The 14,883-nt window shown below is 38.0% G+C and overlaps 1 long non-coding RNA gene across 5 annotated transcripts in view; it reads right to left on the bottom strand.

Annotated features, from left to right (window-relative positions):
* The window catches only part of LOC136103445 (uncharacterized), a 38,352-nt gene extending 24,138 nt beyond the window's left edge, over nucleotides 1-14,214 (bottom strand). For all 5 annotated transcript variants that reach the window (XR_011739918.1, XR_011739919.1, XR_011739922.1 and 2 more), the window contains exon 1: nucleotides 14,121-14,214. This is a non-coding gene — a long non-coding RNA (uncharacterized lncRNA). The remainder of the gene's footprint in view (nucleotides 1-14,120) is intronic.
* Nucleotides 14,215-14,883: the final 669 nt, after the last annotated feature.

Raw genomic sequence — 14,883 nt, 5'->3', positions numbered from 1 at the left:
AAAGGAAATTTCTGTCTATTCCTGGCTAGCAAGTGTACTAGTTTGGGAAAAATAATCTTCCGCTCAGATGTAGTTTAACTTCAAGTAAGAACTTGTTGGCTCAGAGATTACTAAGGAAAATTGCTTCGTTTTGCAACTGCAATTCCTATATTTAAACAAATGGGATTTTCCTTCAGAGAGGTTTGAACTATGGAATTTTCCTTTCTTGGACAAGAATCAACCGAGTGTTTGCTACTAATTAAAACAAATCAGTTAGCTGAAAAGGAAAATCAGTGAATTTTCAAAGACCTTCATATTAAAATTACAGTTTTGAATATAAGAAGAGGATTTAATCTGTTTGGGTTTTTTGTTTGTTTGTTTGTTTTTCTTTCTTTGTTTGTTTGTTTTCCTAAATTTCAGGTTTTATGCATCTCTACTATTTTGAAGGCTATTAGGGAATCAGTCCCTCCTGGCATGTCAGCTTTACATGGTCTGCATCCAGGATCTGATTCAATTCTTTGTTGTATGAGATCTTACAAACTATAAGGTTTAAATCTTTACCGTAAGTGTTTTGTAAGGTCTCAGACAACAAAGATTCAGCTCTGTAACGCCCTGAGATCAACCACAGATTTCAGAAAACCAGCACACATGCAATGAAATCGCCACATTCTGCAGTGTTGGGATGCTATTAGTGGCTTGGTTTGACCTCATTTTACTTTACACAAACTTAAGATGTAAATGGGAGACACGACAGTGGATTTCATAGCTTTGTAACTCATTATTATTATGTTTTTTAAAGCGCAGGACAAAAATGCATGACATTAAATTAATGCACTACCTTTTTCTTGACTTTTTCAGTAACCACATTTTGTTATGATTGCAATATTGAAATATTCTACTGCAGAGTAGAAATATTGAATTCCTAATGTTGCTATACAATGTATACCCCTAAACCCACATAAATTGATAAGTATCTTAAAAAAAAACCAAAACTAAACTTTTCTATTCGAGAAAGACTTCAGTTTTACTTTTCTGGTTTTCTGGTGTTTAGGGAGTTTTAGTTGAGAGACTGGAGCTGCACAGTTAATAAAAATCAATATGCACTTTGTTGCAGTGGATAGCATCTTTTTTACCTGTTCTGAGGAGCCAAACCACTTGGATATACAGCATGATGTTATTCCTAACATAATAAAAAAATAAACTATGTATTTTAATTAGCATAACAGGGTCAAACGGCAGAAAAAAAAAAATATCACCTGTGATACAAAACCTCTTGCTATTATAATGATACAGTGTGTAATTCAATATATCTGTTTAGATATTGACCTTCTGCATTATTAATGGCTTTGAAAAGGGTACTGCTGTCTGGCAACTCCTTAACAGGTGGAAGCCACTGGAAACCAAACATTTATTGGTTTCTATATGCCAGATTACTTTCAAACTAAAAGTCAATGCAAATCTGTTTGCAGCCTGAATTTTTGTGGCTTGTTTGTCGGGATTTTTTTTGCTTAAAGCTTCTTCTTTACTCCCTTCCCCCCCAGAATACCCATTATATACCTCCTATTTTCAGGCAGTCGTCTGAATCCCTAATTTCAGAGCAGTAATCACAACAAAAATATTACATTTTCTATATGTTCACCTTTAAACAATATTTTTGCATCAGATACTACGCTAACAAGCTATCCCAAAGCCGAGTCCAGTGCCTCCCACAGTTAAACACACCAGAAATTCTACAAAAGGGCATTTTAGCATTGCTCTTATTTACCTTGTTTTGCCTTCCACCGACAATTGTCTGCTGTTGACGAAATAAAAACCATTCAGACAGCAAAAGGTGAATCTGGTAGGACATAAAGTTGATGTTTTTGTTTGTTTGTTTTTAAATTTCAGGATGCTGTTTTGAATAATTTATACCTAAAATATGAAATGCATTTCATGTCTTCCATTATTTTTAAAAACATTTATCGCTCAAGATGAGTTATAATTGAAGATCTCATTTCCCCCCACCCCCATTTATCAGTTATGTAATAGAGAGAAAATATGACCATAAAAACATAATATTTTTTCTGCTTGGAAAAAACAGTTAAATATAAACCGATATTTTACCAAATATCTTGTGAATATTTCCCCTAAGGGCCAGATCTCGTGTGACTTTCAACATAGCAGAAAGAATTTATGTGCAAATCAACCATCAAGCATAAAACAACAATAGAGACAGAAGAAAAAGAACCCAAACAAATGAATAAAAAGAACAAATTTTAAATTATTAAATCTGAAAATTCCAAAAATACTGTTAGAAAGACTGCAATAGAAAGCTTTTTCTATATTCCTTTCACTGAAATTTTAAAAAGGTAAATGTACTACACTTCTATTAGGAGAAACCATTAAAAATAGCCACGACCTCATTTGTAAGATCACCAAATATTAGCATTTCTTTTTATTCTAATTGTCAAACTATTTACATATATTATGCTATATCCAACGTACAGTGATGTTTAACTGATTTGGAAGCACTGACCTATAATCACGAAACAGATAAAAGGAAATTATAATTTCTTTTAAAATACGTTCTAATTTTAAAAGCCTGTTTGTAATTTTTTTTGTTTCCTTAGGAAGTGAATATATATATTATAGGTATTGTGGTGCTTTGCTAGCCCAGGGACAGTTAAAGCATACTATGGAAATTTCAAATTTAAGTCAACTTTCAATAATACCATTATGTCATGATATCATTACTATTTCATTCTCTGACATTTACCTGCTACAAGTGACACTACAAGATGCACCAGTGAGACAAATCAACTTTGTAACTTGCCAGCTCTGAATCTTTTCTTCATCACAGATTTCAACTGTTAATTGATCCAGGTCCCAGCACTATGTACCATACCCAGTATGAAGGAGACCTTGCTGGTGACGGAAACTTTTAATGGATCTGACCTGTTTTTATAGACTGGGTCAACTGGAAATCAGGGACATTCCATAATCTGATGTGGCACAGGAGAGATCTTTCTCCTTCTTGTGTTGCAGATGGTAAAGGAAATCTGAGCTTGGATCTACACAGTCAGGGCTTTCCTCCCCAAGAATTCAACACAATACAATGCAGTCATCTGTTTTCCTCCTCTAAACCGTAGTGAAATGCTGACAAAGTCAGAAGAAAGCTGACTCCAATGGGCTTTCAGATTCAGAAGCTCTAGATAATCATGCAGATTTCTGAATGTTTCTTCAAAATAATTCTGAAAGCTGATCTTATGTAGGATTTCACAGATGTGTTTTATTTCTTTTTCTTCTTTTTTTTGTTTCTGGGAGACCCAAACTACAGCATCATAGTTCTAGGTTAACTGAGACATAGGTTACAATTCGCATATTACACGGAATTGGCACTTGCCCGCATTTCCAAGAGGGGTGACTGAAAACAAGTATCAGAATTTGACTCAATAAAAATATATTCACTTGTGTTAAAATGGTGCTTCTCATTTTCTTGCAGTACCATGTGTTACAACACAATGTTTAAGGGTGAATTATTGGTGCTGAGAGAAGCACCATCTTCCTGGTGACTCACTGAAGTCTCAGGTCTGGACTTCAACAGAAACGTTTTGTCATAAGATTAGGAACAACTTCTTGTTTCACTTGAAACATGCTGACTGGACCGAAACTCCATGAAAAATGCATGTAAATATACGCAAGGATAGATGCTACATTATATCCAAGACGAACAGTTTGTGAAACAGCTTTAGCAAGAATCCCGATGCCGCGGGTGAAGGCAGTGGGCCGGGAGTCGGAGGTCTGGGTTGATCTCCCAGCTTTGCCAGCTTTTGTGTCACTTTAGACAAGAGCTCTCAAAGTCGCTATAACAACTTGCCTTCTAAGCTCAGATGAAAATCTGCCCCCAAATCTTATTGGCACTTTTAATGTGAAATATAATTGTAGAAACACAGAATGGTTTGGGTTGAAGGGACCTTCCCAGCTCCACCAGTGCCACCCCTGCCATGACAGGGACATCTTCACCAGCTCAGGTTGCTCAGAGCCCCGTCCAGCCTGGCCTGGGATGTCTCCAGGGATGGTTCAGCCACCACCTCTCTGCCCAACCTGGGCCAGGTTCTCACCACCCTCAGGGCAACAATTCCTTCCTCATGGCCAGCCTGAATCTCCCATTTTACTTTAAAACCATCACCCCTTGTCCTATCGCAACAGGCTCTCCTAAAAAGTCTGTCCCCATCTTTCTTACAGGCCTGTTTTAAGTACTGAGAGACTGCAGTAAGGCTGCAATAATATTTCACTGCTTTACAAGTAGGTTGAAACTCCTGATGCTTCATTTCTGGCATCCCTTATACACACACATACACGTGGGTGGTGTTTAAAGCAACTAAATTTTCACCTTTGTCTGCAACCAAGTGCAATCACCAGCATCCAGAGGTGAGAAAGGAAAGCAGAACCACCAAACAGACATGGCTGCAGTCCTAATTTAGCAAACCTACATGAATTTGCCAGCGGAGGTTATGGCCTTGATACTAAGGATCTTATATGATGGCTTTTATTCAAAACAATAGATGACGGAAGCAAAATATTCTGCCTTTATGAATCCATGCAGTCGGGATGTCCTTCCTACACTCCAGTTCTACAGGAGGTGGTAGAGAGGGATAGCAGAGCCCTTTCATCACTTTTGGGATCACGGCTGGCAAGAGCAGGGGCAGGAGCCTGTTCTTGTGTCTCCTGATGCCCAGAGATGACAAGGAATATTCTATACTTTTATAAAAATGAGTAGCAACGCCTGACATTTCAAACCCCACCCCCACCCCCCTGGCAATAAACAAACAATGACATACTCGGGGTCAAATCCTGCCAGCGGTATCCAGTGTCAGTAAGGTGGTGCTCAACAGGAGTATCTTTTTCAGCATCTCTTTGTGAGGACGATGCTGCTCCTAAGTGCACGTCCCAGCCTCCCGGGGGATCTCCGGCTACCTCGGCACTTTGCAGCGCCCGCTCGAGCATCGCACCTCTCCGTGCCCCGGGAGGCCGCCGCTGCAAAAGCCATAATTCAGCCTTTAATATTTTGATACTTTAACTTGACGGATTTCCCTTTTAGTCCACGCATTGATTTGCTCTGATCGAGGGAGAAAGCTGCGCAGGTTTCCTGCATTTCAGATGATTTTAGTCTAAAACATGCAAATCCCCGCAGTGCATCCCCCCTGTTTCTTTGGCATTATGTCTGCAGAACAGTGTCAGGAACGATGACACCTCTTTACAGAAAAAGAGAGAAATATCTTTTGCAGGATGTGGGATTTCTAACGAAAGCTTCCCTGTGACACGAGCTGATGAACTGTCTCCATAGAGTTCTGATTTAATTTGAACTATTCTTGCCACTCCGTCATAAACAACATCATCCAAAATGCTAGGCAATAATTAAATTTCACCAGGAAATAATAATTAATAAGGGCACAAGTGAGCTGCCTCTTCATTTAAAAAATATTTCTTTGCCATTTATGTTTGGTTCGTCTGAAAAGCCCATGAGTTGTGAAGATTAACAAATTATATGGAAGTCTCCCACTTCAGAGGTATTATCAGTGAAAGGACACTCACACAGTTCTACAATTGTTTAAAATACATCATGGAAATGTTATCTTCCTATCTAAAATATTCTCTTTGAACTACATATCTTTCAGATTTGTTAATAAAATGGTGCTATTTTGAAGTATAACTCAAGCCAGCCTGCGTCTCAAACCTATGTTGTATGTGGTTTTTTTTAAATATTAAGAAAACAATAACCTAAGACAAAAAAGGGTACAGAGGAGGATTTACCTTCAACACGAAGAAACACAATAATGTATTTTCAAAACCTGTGCGGTTTGGATTTACACTGGACCATTTTATGGTAGGATAAATATATGATCCTATTTATCAAAATACATTCTGATAGCTAAAATATATTTAAGTTGCCCTCTGTCCTTCTCTCTTGCAGGAGAATGTGGGCTATATGCATGCATATTTATTCAAATTTCTTTTTCTTTTAGACATTCCTGCAGCTCTTTTGTTGGCCAACTGTAAACTGATCACTTACAATTGTACTTGAGTGTTTAGTGACCAGAAAATGTACAAATGCTGCTGCTGCCAGAGTAACTGAAAGTGCACAAGCAGATTGAGGGAAATACTACAGGCAAAAATTAGCCATCATTAGTTACCCCTGCTAATATTGCAGAAAATTGAAATGCTTGCCTCACTGAGAATTGAAGAGCATTTCTGAAGTTTATCCAGAACAGAATATCTGACTTTTAAATACAAATAAGTGTGGCGATGCATTGTTGTGCTGCACGTTAGCGGTTTGTAGGAAAATCTGCTAAAGCGCCTTCATGGCAATCAATCCCAGATAAATACAGTCCCGTTAATTATAATTTTAACAGCTTCAGATGCCATTTTAGGGTGGGGAGAGAAGAGGGAGCAAACTGGGTCTCTGCTTATAATGATAAACATAAGACCATAAATGTCAGACAAAGGCCAAGAACGTTGTGGAGGACAGATTGCCAGAGACTCAGCCTAAACGTAAGGAATGTTTGTTGGGTTTTGTTTTGTGTTTATTTGTTTTCCCCCTGAAAACACTGTAGTAAATGTAAAATGCAATAAGAATCATACGAAATACCTCTGTCCTCAAAAAAGAGCTTAAGCTCCACGGTCTGTACTCTTAGGCTGTGATCTGTATTTTACATTTCTAACTCTGTTCTAATGGAAAAAACAAATTTTCATGCACGAAGATGCAGAGCAGCAGCTTAAATCTACGTACATCTTGTTAAATTTAAAGAGGTGCCATTCTGAAGGTGTCCTCATCTCTTTTATCGCTTTTTAGCTTTCCGAGCTCTCCTTTGCACGTCTTCATCCTCAACCTTATTCCCTGATTTCTCCCAGGAAAAATTAATACAGGACGTTTTTTTTGGTGCTGTAGCACCCTGGACATGCTAAGGTAACCTTCTGCTGATATTCTGCGTATTGGGTTTCACAGATGACCTTACTGTCGATATCTCTGCCGAGCGTGTTTCGGCAGCACCTGTTAGAAGCGCTACGGGCTCCCATGCACATGTGGGACCATATTGGAATGATGCAGTTCATTTGACATGATGCAAGGAGGTAGGGTACGTGTTGCCCAACATATTTAAGCGGCATTATTGTTTGATCAAGTAAAGCTTTTGAAATATTTTTGCACAATGGAGAGGTTTAGGCACGATAACATATAAATTGCAAAGGTTCATTTTGGATCCTCATTACCAAAACCAACCAACCAAGGAGATAACATAGAAAAACATGCCATTCCCTTTTCTTTTCTTTTTTCAAAAGATAATGCCATTATACACAAGGAAAGATTAATAATTAACCACAGTGAAGACACATCTTTTGCAGTCATAAGAAATAGAAAATACACAGCAATTCCAATATTTCTGAAGCTGTTATACTTCTTGTGAAAAATTAAAATGCATGGAACTAAGTACCTCCCCAAATGCCAAGCTTTCAAAACAGGTACAAGAAATTGCTAAAATAATTTCCTGAACAAACAAAAAGCTCAATCCCTGTATCAAAGCTCATACATCTTACATGTTCTCTTGTCTCTTCTTATTTATATTAGGATTTCAGCACCTGACTGTACAACCAGTGCAATTCTTGTGTATCTCTCACATTACAAAGATTTTTATAATTTCTTATAACACTAGCACAGAAGTCTGATTATTATTTCTATTAAACTTTGATTTGGAAGCACAGGAAAAAGAAGTATTAAATAAGACAAGCCACTTTAATCTTGCCTCCAAAGGTAATTAGAGTCTCCAATTTGATAACCTTTTGCAAATACACAATACCCACTGCCACTGAGCCGAGTAAACAGATGATGTTGCGCAAATCGTATGGAGTTATTTGTATATAATCCTAAGGCACCGGGTCAATTGGATCCAAAGACAAACTAGGAAACCACAAAAAAAATAAACAACCCAACCAACCTACCTCATGCTAAAATAAAGCAGCAAGGTTTCTAGGAAAATATAGTGCTGAGGTGCTGTTTATCCCTGTTAACTGCGTCTGTCATACACTCTTAGACCTACACAGCGACAACAATACAGTCGATAAAAGGAAAGAAACACTGTGTAATTTGGTATTTAGTATTCATACCTGGAAACCACTGCGTAACAAATACGAGATTTTCAGAAAATACTATATTGTGAAAAACACTTCTATAGCAATTTCATCCCAGGGTTTCCTTATAAAACTAGCAACACAATGAGCAGAACTAATCCTGTGTTGCTGCTGCTCCAGACTCACCTCTGTGGCCACTCAGACTCTGCTTTACATCTTTATACTTAGTTTGTCTCTGACCTGAAACAACAAAGCTATGAACTGTTAACCGGAGGGGGAAATCTCTGGCATTCAACTTTTAATCTTCCAGCATGGTCGTTCTTATTCTGTCAATAATAAACACATTTGTTAGCTTGTGCAATCTCGTATATGCATCTATCCATTCCTAAAAGATCCACTGGCACTGGGCTACTAATGACCAATAACTTTACATGAGCCCAGTGTTGTTATTAAAGAGGAGAAAAAAAACAATAAAAACAAAAGCAACAAACAAACAGGAAAAAAAACCAACAAAAAATAAAACAACCCAAACTTCACATAGATAGAGCTGAGAGTCAGAGATGTATTCAGTGGCTGAAAAAGGAAAAAGTGAAGAAATGCAGAGCGGGTGGCACTCTTTCCAGTGTGGTTATATTATTGTGGTATTAAATCTGCTCCCCAAGGTTAATTTTTTCATGTTTCCTCTGTATATTTTTTATCTCCAGTGTGATTTCCCCCGCAGGAGAAGAACATAAGAACTGATGGGTTTTTTTCTGCGCAGCTCTCAACGGGGTTGGATTCATCTCCCACGTCCCAGAAGCGGCTGAAATGAAGGGGCTGAAACTAAAAAACCTTTTCTCAACCCATTCCTTTGGAAATGTGATGGCTTGGGAAACTAAGCCCGTGTTTTGTAGAAAAAATACAGGGAGAAAAATGGCCAAGGGCCCTTGAATCTACATTAACAGTCTTATTGAAGCCAACTGGCTGAAGGATGCCAAGTCAGATTGTGTTACTGTCCACAGACTCTACTTGAACCAGCCTTTTTTGAAGATATACTTTCCACTTTTCAAAACAAGCAACAATTAGACTAAATCAACGTAATCTCAAAGATCCACACAGCTGTGTTCTAAACTCCAGATAAAAATGAGGTGATAGGTGTTAAGGATGTATCATAATATTAATACGTAGCGCTAGACTATCCGGCTTCACAGCAAAGTTACCGTAATTGGGATTTTTATCCCCTGGAAGTCAGAAAAAATTATTGACAGTTTCTGGGTCCTAAATGCATCACCGTTTCAAGTAAAATAACAAGCTTTGCCTCGGGCTGTAGTTCATGCTATGTGATCACTTGATACTTTGTGTGGCTTCCCATGGCAAGAGAAAGGGAGGGAGACAGAGAGGAGCCTCCCGCCAAAGAGGAGCAGCCAGCACATCCCTTCACGAGCAATTATTATTTTCATTCTATTATTTCAACATCGCGATAATTAACGAACATCCCAACGTGTTTGTGTGAATCCAGGGTACTGATATGAAGGGTTGTGTAGCGGGTGATTTATTTTTGTTTCTGATATTTATTTTTTATTCTTTTTTTGCCTGGGTGCTTAGCAGCAGATTGCCGTTCTCTAACTGCATTATTGTGGGGTAACTGGAAATGTTTTACAAGCAAGTTCTGCCATTTAGCATACAACTGTAATATGGTTCTATTATCCATTTTCAATCAATATTTAACCTTTTCAATAAACAACTTAAGTGTACTAAGCCAGAAGGAGGAAAGCTAATTGCCACATGATATATTTGGTTTCCAGGTATACTCAGCTGGCTAAAGTAAAGTTAATTAGGTTATAGGTAGCACAGCAGCATTTAGAAAAATATATCTTCTGCCTCATAAACCTTTTGTTCAGTCAATAGCATCAACAAATACTTGCGGATGAAGCCTGTAATATGATGACCGCTACTCAAAAACCCAGATTGTGCATTTTGCCCTTGAAAATGGCAGACGTTACCAAATGGTACTCTGTGGTAAATGATGGAAGCTGGTGGGTGGACACCACGGGTCTCCACATCCAGCTTTGTGTTCATGCTCAGGAGCACATCTGAGAGCCCAGTGATAGGAAAACCAGCTCCTCGGAAGAGGGTGACAATACAACGTGTTTCAGAAGCTTTTTTTTTTTTTAGAAGATAGAAAACAAAAATTAAGAGGCTTTATTGTTACAGTATAAAAAGCTCATTGTTTATGGTAACTTCACTGAAGCAGTATAAGCTTGAAAATACTGTTGTTCATAATTAAAGGATGCTATTGTCCACTGTTTATGTATGATTTCAGTTCCATTACACCCTTTAGAAACCTTTTTGCTTTGCTCCTGCAATGCACAAGCCAACAAATAACTTTACTTGAAGTCTTTCTTGAGAAGTCCTTGTTTCACTGGTAATCATAATTGACTTTTGCATAGGTGTAAGTAGCCATTTTTAAAGGAGAAAAATAGCATTTAGAATTCACAATGTCAATGTTAATGAAGAAAAAATGAAAACAAAAATTAAAAACAAAGGGAAGTCTGCTTAGAAATTCTTTCTGTTATTTTAATATTTCATCTATTGTAGATGTATGTTTTGTATTTGTTCACGCGATACGGTTCTCACTACAACATGATACAGATGATTATCTATTTTTTAAAAGAAAAACTTACTGCTAATAAACCCAGGAAAAAATATCATTCTATGGATCAGCTATATAATTTTGATATGAACACCCATCTATACTCAGACAAGCAGTCCTGTTCAGCAAAAAACGAATAATTACTGCCCATTGAACTGATGGGAGTCTTTCCCCGGATCAAGCTTTAGATCCCTTGCTTATTTGCCATAGTGAATACTGTATAATGGGGATTCCAGGAAAGTCAAATGGCAAGGCATGCAGTGATTTCAATGAGACCAAAACTAGGCCCTGAATGATCAACACTGATCTTTATTATTTGAGGGTAATAATGTAGCGCTCTCGTTTACCAAAAGTAACTGCTCTGAATGTGCTATAGTTTCGAGAAGACTGAACGAATGCATCTGTCTTCGTGAATGGTGATTAAAAAAAAATGCAAATCCTCTTACATCTTTTCTTCCTGACATTAGGTCATTGCTTTATGGCCTTCTTTTCATTTGCACATCCATAGTAATTTCTATTTTGGGCCACTATTGAAAATATGAGATTCACTGGATCCAAATAGACATTCTTATAATAAGCAGATTGTACTGAGCTACAAAAGCTGCAGTATAATAAAATAAATTGTATGAATGTGAGAAGAATGTGTAAGAAGTTTCATCATAAAAAAATGACCAATAACATTAAGATGTTTTGTATGAGGAAAACACTCCAAGCACTGTTCTTTGTTACTGTATAAAAAGCCTTTTTGCAATGGCTGTTCCCTGACACAGAGTCTTTATATGTGAAATAATTTATTGCCATACCTGTAACTGAAATAATGACTAAATCATTTTAAAAAAAAGTCTCATAGCTCCAACAGAGTAAATCTTCTACAACTTGCTGCAGTGTTAATCGTAAGCATGTTATACAGTAAGTTTGCCTGAAGCTAAGTTAAGCAGGCAGATTAGGACTGTAATATAGTATCAGGGCTCATAAATCAAGTGTGCTTGCAGATTTTCTTTCACTTACTGCTCCTTCTTACAGTTCAGACAAGTCATAATTACACATCAGTAGGCATTGTGAACAGAGGAATGAGCTACAACATAACGCACAATAAACCCTGTCATATAAAAGCAAACTGGATAAAATAACAGAAGCAATACTCCATTTTACAACATCACACTAAAGAATTACACCATGCCATTGTGTAATATTCTGATCAATCAAGAGCCCATCCACAACTGACAGTCCCAGTAGGCTAAAATTTACTATTCAAAGATATTTTCCATTTGTATTTATTATTATGATGATTATGATTATTATTATTAGAATATATGGTGAATGAGAACTGTAAAAAGCCAGAGGTTCAAAATAAAAAGTGCTCAGTGCAAAATACAATTAAAGACATTTTCCTAAAGCTTTACTATGCATGCAATCTTTTGGCAAATAATAATGGGGAAGGCGTAAATGATTTTTCATTCATAGTTTGTTAGCATTATGGCACAGAGCACAGGTACTGTATGCCGTCTCTTTTAAACCAAAGCCATGCTGACTGATGTCTCCTAGTTATTTCAAGGCTTAGGATGAGATCAAAGGTGCTATAGCTTTAGCGTATGACATTAGCGGAACACTGGAAATGGGATTTGACGAAATGAGAAAACATTGGTTATTTTAAGTCTAATAAAATAATTTCAAAAGAATCACTAGACAGCAGGTAAACAGCCAGCACTGCATAGAAGTACAAGGGTTGATGAGGTTCCTGATTTCTCCCCTAGAAATTTATCCTACATTTCCACTTTTTTGTACAAAGAGAACAGAGAGCTGCTCCTAATTTCACTCATGCAACTGTACAGCTCTTTTATTGCCAGTTAACTTGTGTTGCAGTCCTATGGTTTGTCCTTTGCTGTATTCCTCCTTCTGATAATTTTTCCACATGCGATCATAAACAATTCCCTGTGTTCGCACATTGATAGAAGATCATCACAGATACATGCATGTGGAGGTACATGGAGAAGAAGAGGACAATGCTGCTTACAGAGAGGCAAACTCTTGGAATTAAGTTGAATTTTAATACCATGTACCCATCTAGTTTTACTGATATGTTATTTTCTGTTTGCGTTGGGCTTTATGATCCTAAATCATTTAAGTGCTCTTAAAAATGCCCATGTATATGTTTTTAATTTTCTCCATTGTACCAAACGCTCTAGGTATGGGTCTGGAGAAAGGGAGTGTTACGGTCTTTCTCTGGAAAGGAGACAAAAAGAACCCAAAACCCAATAGTAAATTGAAACTGGAAGATACACCAAATCTGCTGTTTCAGTCACACAGAACTTCCCACCACAACTTGTCCTTATCTTTGCTGAAATGGGATCCAGTGCAGAAAAGCGCATGTTTTTAAGACTTGGCCTGTAAAGGTGAACGTCTCAGACTTTGAATCAGGTGTGGCCAAAGGCAGGGAGTGGAAACAGAAACTGCAGTGCCACACAGAATATCATGTCCATATTCACCAGCTCTTGTAATATGATAAAAACTACTACTGTTTTACCTCTTTGCTATGCACCGTCTTGGCCTCATCCTGGCTTTTGCCATTTTTCACAGATGAGAGTGTTTTTCTAACATTGGCCTTGAGGTCTGCCTCCCTCAACCTATCCAATATCTCTCCTCATATTAATTTTGATTCTCCTTTATGTCTCCAGCATCAGAGAATTCACCTAACATCAACCTGAGCTATTCCTGCTGCTATTCTTGGTCACTGCCGATGGCATGGCCATTTGTGATCAAGTTTTCATGACCCTACTGCTCTGTCTCCAACGGCCCCTGGCTGGAGCTTGTTGCCTCTCCAAAACTGCAAAGTTGGGAATCCCAAGGCAGTTACAAGGTTTTACATGATTTCACCTTTTCTAGCTCTCCACGTCAAAGTATATTGCTTACTTTTTACAGATTTTTGTGGAGCACAGTGCTTTCACCTGGCGAACCCACCCTGTGTGCATCTAATGGGAACCACTTGAGGCACCCGGCGCATCAAAATGAGTTACTGATAGAGAGTAGGAGATCTTTCCCATTGCTATGAGGTCATATTTGCAGACAAAAATGAAAAATAATAATTATGTTTTAAAAAGCTTAAATGTGCATCAGTTGTCCATCCCAGCTTCCTTGGAGCTGCACCATCCAGCAACTGCAGTAAAAAACGCAGCATCCCCCTCTGGTTCCCAATTGCTTCGCTGGGTTCTTCTCCAGCACCCATCTCACTGGGAAAGCCTTGATTTTCTTTCAGAGGAGAAAAGGTAAAACATTTCAACTAAATTTTAAGAGTAAAGTGAGGAAATACAGGCTCAGAGAAATTAACTTTGTATGCATATTCATTTTCCTTTCAAAAAATGCAGAAGAGTATTTAGTTAGTTTATAGAAAACAAATGTCTGAACATACCGCCCTTCTGTGTCCTCCCCATCCTTCTCAGGGCTGGCCTGGCTCTGCATCTCATCCAGACAATGCTTTCATCCTGTTAACCTCCTCAGTTCTCTTGCCCCTGGAAGTGTAACAGTAATGCTTTTATTATTGGCCATTTCTTAACAAATTGTCCCTTCCACTGCTCTCTTGCTGCACATCCACCTGAAGCTTTTGGGCAGAGGGCTTCTGTAGGACAGTGACCACACTGGTGGCAAGTCCATCTTCTGCATTAGAGGCTTTTTATAGGCTGCTCTGTCAAAGCTTCCCACGCATCCCCCTCCGTCAGATGTCAAAATCGTGATGGACAGCAAATTAATGGTCTCACACAGCGAGAAGGCTGAAGAGCACTGTGATATTTATAAGCTGAAGTCATATATTAATTATCAAATCACCTCAAAACATCAGGTTGTTTTCCCTCTAATAGCTTCCTCATTTGTAAGATGTAGGTACAACATCCTATTCAATCAACGTTATTAAACACTATTCATTATTTTTGTAATTATCTGGGAAAAAAATGGCAGGTTTGAAGTTGTATATGCAGCAAGTCATTGCGGGAGCAGATTTCCTACATGACTATGATCTCTCCATAAAATAAATAGCTACTGGGCCCTCAGATAGTTATTAGCTCTACATAAAGACAGAGTCAGGTTGCTGGGGATTTATTTTCCTCTTTTTTTAGGAAAAAGTGGCAGTCTGCCTGCTATAACCCTTCCCTTTGGGTTGACATTCATGTTTTCTGTCC

The sequence above is a fragment of the Patagioenas fasciata genome, chromosome 7, assembly GCF_037038585.1.
Source record: "Patagioenas fasciata isolate bPatFas1 chromosome 7, bPatFas1.hap1, whole genome shotgun sequence".
Classification (NCBI taxonomy): Eukaryota; Metazoa; Chordata; class Aves; order Columbiformes; family Columbidae; genus Patagioenas; species Patagioenas fasciata.
Note: the sequence above shows the minus strand (reverse complement) of the source record. Positions and strands in the feature narration are given on the sequence as shown.